Here is a 6,725-nt window from a genome sequence, read left to right on the forward strand (position 1 = left end):
AGGGAAAAATGAGAATGGAGTGTCCTGGAATCCAAGAAAGTAAGTTTCAAAAGAGAGATTAGCCAATGGTAAGAAATTTTACAGATATTGAGCATGAGAGTTCTGATCTTTTCACTCGAGCTGGAAAGTTCTCTCCGTGGATTTATATATAGTCCCTTTCCTGTGCGTAAGACCATGACTTAATTTATTTGGCATTTCCTGTGCCTAGAACTATATCTTGTATTATTTAATTCCTTCAAGACTCATTGAGGCTCTGTTGAGGGTCAGAAACTATAAGGCTTTGGGAAGCTGGGATGATTTATAGTATTTATTTTCGCAAGGTGTCTCTCAAGTCTCTATATCTTGGCAGAACTAGCATTTAAACTCATCTCCTGCAGATCTTCCATGCTTGGTTTTAAGATTTGTTATGGCATGCCAAAAGTAGGCTCTACTCTATGGTATGGTTGTTACTCTTGAGGCACAAGCTTTCTGATGTCTCATCTGTATGTTCAAGGTGTTAATGAACTATTTACCTGGTCTCTCATTATGGCTGGCTTGAACTCCAGTGTTCCCTTGCACTGTTTGATATCTCCTATCTCTCTTCACTTTTAACCCATAGCAGATGCTCTTTGACTTTAGTCTTAAGATCCCTGTGTATGTGCAGCCCATTTCTCAGCCAAGGAACACCTACGTGGGAGCCCCACATGGAATTCTGTGTCCCATTCTGGGAACAGGTCCCTTCTCTTAGGTGCTCTGTCCCACAAATTCCAATGGATCCCCAGCTGCCACAGAACTCTGATCTTTGCTTGCTTATCTCAGTAGAATTGCTGGTACTCTGCTTGGTATCCAGCTTATTGTGTTGTGATTGGGAAATCTGTCCCTAGACAGAGATAGGGGAATTGTAGGGCTTAATTCATGAGTATCTCATCTCTCAGGAATCATAGGATTTCACTCATTATTGTCCAGTGCCTCAAAAGAGATGTACGTATTTTTCTAATTTTATGGTAGTTGATAGGGGAAAGCTAGTTTGGTAATATTTATTCCATCATAGCCAGAAGCAAAAAATCCTTAAGTTCATTCAGTCCTGAAATTTCAAAATCTTCTTTGATTCCTTTCTCATCTTTAGTCTGTCACCCCAAAATAAATCCTTTCATTCTTCTTTCTGAATGCTGTGTATGTCTATTCACTCATTTCTGTGAGCATTGCCAGCATCCTGAGACCATCATTTCCCCAAACCTCTCTTGACTACAATATCTTTCTAAGCAGTCTCTCACAGCTGATACATGATACTTTAATCATATTATTTAACATAGGTTATTTAATTACTCGGTCTGTGCTATTTTAGTCAGAAAACTCAGTTCTTCCTTAATTTTTAAATTATCTTATAGCTTTACCTCTTATTGTATTTATATTAGTTGCTAGAACAACTATGTGATCCCTACACTTTGCTTACATTATTTTGCATAGAATGCTTTGATTCTTCAAAACTAGTTTTTCAACAAATATTTAAGTGCCTAATATGGGCCAGACATCATTTTAGATTATAGATTACAGTAATGAATAAGATAAAACAGGGTCCATCACATTACAGAACTTAAATTGTAGTAGAGGAGCTAGAAATTGAAGAGATATTCACGTAAATAGTAATTATGCTTGTGTTAGGAGCTACAGCGCAGAAGCACACTGCACCTTAAGTGTGTTTACCATGCAGCCCTATTTTAGACCTTAGAGTGCATTTCTCTGGGGAATTAGATTTGAGTACCTAAGTAGTGGTAGGAGTTGGCTGAATAAAATACTGGTGGAGGACGGCTTTCTAGGCAGATGGAACAGCATGAGAGAAAACTCCAAGGAAGGAAGGAACATGGTCCTGGAGGAACTGAAAGGAGCGTGTGAACCTAGAGTATACTAACCAGTCAGTGGTGAGCAATGGAACTGGTAAATTATCGTAGAGTCAGATGATGCAGTCGCTCCAGGTTACAATGACACTTTTGGATTTTATCCTAAGAGTAAAGAGAGGCCTGCAGGTCACTTCAAAATGGTCACCAAACTTGTCAGCAGGCACTAGAACTATTAGACTGCCCCTTTTTCTACTCTTCAAAAAGTTACTCCTGGAGGGGGCACGTTGAAATAAAGACAGATGTGCCATTTTGAAGCAGGTAGCTCGGTTTATTGAACACAGTGTCAGCTGTCATTATGGCTGTATGTAGCCTAGCACTGTAGTCCAGAGCCGCCACTGGGTGTTAATCGATTCTTCATCTGTCCCACTTCTCCCTGTTTGAAAGCTCAGCCTTTTGTTTACTGTATTGTGCTTTGACTATATAGTATTCCTCATTTAAAAAATGTAGTTTGTATTGGAGTTATCGTTTCCATGAGGATACATTGACCATTTGCCTCTATGACGTTTTTTCAAAATATTTATTTTTAAAATTTTAATTCTAGTGTAGTTAACATAGTGTTATATTAGTTTCACGTGTACAATATAGTGATTCAACAATTCTGTACATTACTCAGGGCTCATCATAAGTGTACTCTTAATCTCCTTTACGTATTTCACTGATTCCCGCCCCCCCCCCCCATCTTTCCTCTGGTAAACAGCAGTTTGTTTTCTATAGTTAAGAGTCTGTTTCTTGGTTTATCTCCTTTTTTATTTGTTTTGTTTCTTAAATTCTACGTGAGTGAAATCATATGGTATTTGTCTTTCTCTGACTTATTTCGCTTGGCATAGTACTCTCTAGCTCCATTCATGTTGTTGCAAATGACAAGATTTCATTCTTTTTATGGCTGAATAATATTCCATTTTATATATATTACTTCTTTTTTTTTTTAAGATTTATTTATTTGTTCTTAGAGAGCATGAGCAGGAGGGGCAGAGGCAGAGGGAGAGAGAATCTCAAACAGACTCCACGCTGAGTGCAGAGTCTGATGCAGGGCTCCATCTCATGATCCTGAGGTCATGACCTCAGCCCAAACCAAGAGTCAGATGCTGAACCAACTGCACCAGCCACACACCCCCCACTCCCTCTTTATCCATTCATCTATCAGTAGGCAATGGGTTGTTTCCATAATTTGGCTATTATAAAAATGTTGCAGCAAATATAAGGGTGCATGTATCTTTTGGAGTTAGTGTTTTTGTATTCTTTGGGTAAACACCAGAAGTGGAATTACTAGATCATATGGTAATTCTCTTTTTAATTTTCTGCGGAAACTCCATACTGTTTGGAGTATTTAGTCTGTTTATGTTCAAAGTAATTATTGTTAGGTACGTACTTATTGACATTTTGTTACTTGTTTTACGGTTGTTTTGGTAGTTCTCTGTTCCTTTATTCTCTTGCTTTCCTTTCTTATGGTTTGCTGGCTTTCTTTAGTGATATATTTGGATTCTTTTCTCTTCATCGTTTCGCATATCTGTTACTGGTTTTTGATTGGCGGTTACCAGTAGGCTTGTATATAATGTCTTATGCATATAGCAGTCTATATTAAGCTCATGGTCACTTAAGTTTGAACCCATGCTTTACTCCCGCCCCCGCCGCCAACAGTTTAGGTATATAGTGTCATACTCTACATCCTTTTATTTTGTGAATCCCTTGACTGATTCTTGTAGATTTACTTAATTTTACTGCTTTTGTGCTTCCTTCTCTTCTTACTTTTACGGTCTTTGCTTTTTACTCAGAGTCTCCTTTAATATTTTTTGCAGGACTGGGTTAGTGGTTATGAATTCCTTTAACTTTTCTTTCTCTGGCAAACTCTTTATCTCTCTTTCTATTCTGAATGATAGCCTTGCTGGATAGAGTTTTCTTGGTTGTAGGGTGTTTGTTGTTGTTGTTGTTGTTATTTTTCCTTTCAGCACTTTGAATATATCATGTCACTCCCTTCTGGCCTGCAAAGTTTCTGCTAAAAAAACAGCTGATAGCCTTAGGGGTTTCCCTTGTATATAACTGTTTTCTTTTCTCTTGCAGCTTTTAAAATTCTCTCTTTATCACTGCTTTTTGCCATTTTGATTATTATGTGTTTTGGTGTGGACCTTCTTGGGTTGATTTTGTTGGGACCTTTCTGTGCCTCCTGAATCTGGATTTCTGTTTCCTTCCCCAAATTTGGGACATATTTCTGTGTCCTCATTTTGTATGCTTCTCTGCCTGTTCTCTGTTGGGAAGGTCAATTACATCTTCTGCTCTTGAAAGTAGTGACCTTATGAAAAAGAGGTCATATAGTGCCCTGCAGTGCAATGTCCCCTGTTTACCAGAACCTGGCATTTCACAGGTATTTCCTATATTTGTTTCATGTACCTTACTATTGGTGGCTGAACCATGTTTGCCTTCAATCCAGTTATGTGCAGTGGCTCTGTTATGGGCAATGTTTGGTTTCTATGTTTTTAGCGGGCCAGTCTGGGGCTGCCTCGGGCTTGAGTTGAGTCAGACTAGGTGTTTGCCAGAGATGGAGTAGCACCAAACTGCAGGGCACTTTCCCTCTGTTGTCCCTTGAGAAGCTTTTGTTGGTCGGTGGGGCCTGCAGTCAGACTAGATGTCTGTCCCTAGACCACTGCTGAGGTCTCAGTTGGACTGGTCTATATGGTTATCATCCCCTCCCCAGTGCAAGAATCACCTTGGAGTTGTGCTGACACTTGTCAGGGCTGGTTGCACACTGCCAGGCTCACAGTACTGCTTTAGATGGGCTCTGGCCAAGAGTGTATTGGAGGGGGGCACTTCCACAGGAGAATGCAGGGGCAGGGTGTGTGGCGTTAGCAAGGTCTGTGCTGATCTGCTGCAGAAAGGGACCTGCAGCTGCCTGGGAAAAATTCTGCCAAAGCCCTTGGGATTGGGAGTGGTGAGTCCACAGAAAAACACAGAGGCAGGGTATGGGTCATTAGCAAGCTAGTTGGAGATTGTTCTGCTGCACTGGGTCCATGGGTGTTCCTACATCTAGTCTGGGAGGTTGGGAAGAGAAATGATGCCCATCAGCTCTTTTCTTATGGGAGAGCCCTCCCAATGATCCCTGCCGCTCTAGCACACACTCTGAGATTAGTAAATAAATCTTTGTGTAGGGGTGCTTGGGTGTTTCAGTTGGTTAAGTGTCTGCCTTTGGCTCAGGTCATGGTCCCAGGTTCCTGGGATCAAGTCCCACATTCTCCCTTTCCCTCTTCCTCTCCCCCAGCTTGTGCTCTCTCTTGCTCACTCTCTCTCTCAAATAAATAAATAAAATCTTAAAAAAATTTAGGTATACCCTAGTCATTTTTCAAATTGCTGCTTCTATGCTGTATCTCAGTGGGGCTCTTTGTTTTTCTATCTCTTTAAGGGTGGGGACTCCACCCTCCTGGACCTCTCGGAGCTGAGCCTGCTGATTTTTAAAATTCCAGGTATTAAGCCCCACTGATTTTTGGGGTCCTCTTGTTTTCAGAGCCACTGTTATGGGGATTCATCTTCCCATGTGAGTCACCCATGCCTTGGGTGCCTGGCTTAGGGATCTGCTCCTCTCCCCTCTCCTTGCCTGCTGTGTCCCTCCTTTCTGTAGATAGTCCTGGGGATCTGTTTAGCTCCTGACCAAGTCTCCGCCCTTCTACCCTCTTCAATGTGGCCTCTTCTGTACGTTTAGCTGTGGAGAGTCTGTTCCTCCACGCTTCAGGTTACTTTCTGGGTTATTTACATTGATATGGGTATTATCTAGCTGTCTCCTTCGGATGAGGTCATCTTCCTACTCTGCCATCTTCCCCAGAAGTTAATCCTCTACAACATTTTATTTACTTAAAGAACTAGTTAAGGCTTGTTAGAGTACAGGAGCTCTAATGGTACAGCAAAGCTTGAAAGGGTCTATAAATTCTGGTCATATTGCTCTTGCCCCTATAATTGACAGCATGCCAGCATTTGTGGAGTAGAACATGTAACATTGCAGGAGTGTGGAATTGTGCTAATCTTTCTTTTAATTCTCACCTACGTGACAGAGTCATACAAACTTATTCACCCCCAGGCCCACAAAGCTGTTAATTGTTTTAAGAAGGGAGGTAACATTAGAATCATATTTTATTAAAATCTCTTTTAATGAACTTTGGGGAAATTTTTGAAGGGGCAGGAGGTAAGAATGAAAGAATTTAGCTAAGAGGTTTGAATCCAGATCATTTTGGCATCCTCTGTTTAGACTGTACCCAATTTCTAGACTCCCAGAAGGAAAGTAGATGTTCAGTATAAACCACATTGTGTTTACAGCATTGAGGTACAGTGAGTGACTTCTTAATTCTAGGAATGCTGGAAAAATGTCCTCTTTATGCCCAAATTTTGATGCTAGCCAGGGGCCAACCTTGCAAGCAGGGCTTTCTAAGGATACATCAACTCTTCTATCATGCAGAAGATCCTTTGCATGATCTTGCAGATCATCCTGTGTTTTCTAGTTCTTTGTGCTTCATACTTTATGAATATATTCTGAAACAAACTATCATTTTTAAGGTGACTGTCATTTGATTTATACATGATGCCATAGACTCCTGACTTGTGCTTTTGAGTCATCATATTTCTTTGCTTGTTTACAAACAGTGCTCTTGTTGCAGTGCATATTTCTTGAGTATTATGGAATTCTGTCTTCTGCTTCCTTCCTTCTTCTAATCTCTTTACTTTGAAATGTCTTTTTTTATTGAGTTGCAGTTTACCTTCCTCACAACTCATGAATTTATCCAGGATCTACAGTATTTCTGATTGGAGTGAAAAGATAATATTTATGGGAAATTGTAAAATTTAATGAAAGCTCATAAAGAGTTAGTAGTA

The sequence above is a fragment of the Ursus maritimus genome, unplaced genomic scaffold (genome assembly GCF_017311325.1).
Source record: "Ursus maritimus isolate PB19 unplaced genomic scaffold, ASM1731132v1 scaffold_36, whole genome shotgun sequence".
Lineage (NCBI taxonomy): Eukaryota > Metazoa > Chordata > Mammalia > Carnivora > Ursidae > Ursus > Ursus maritimus.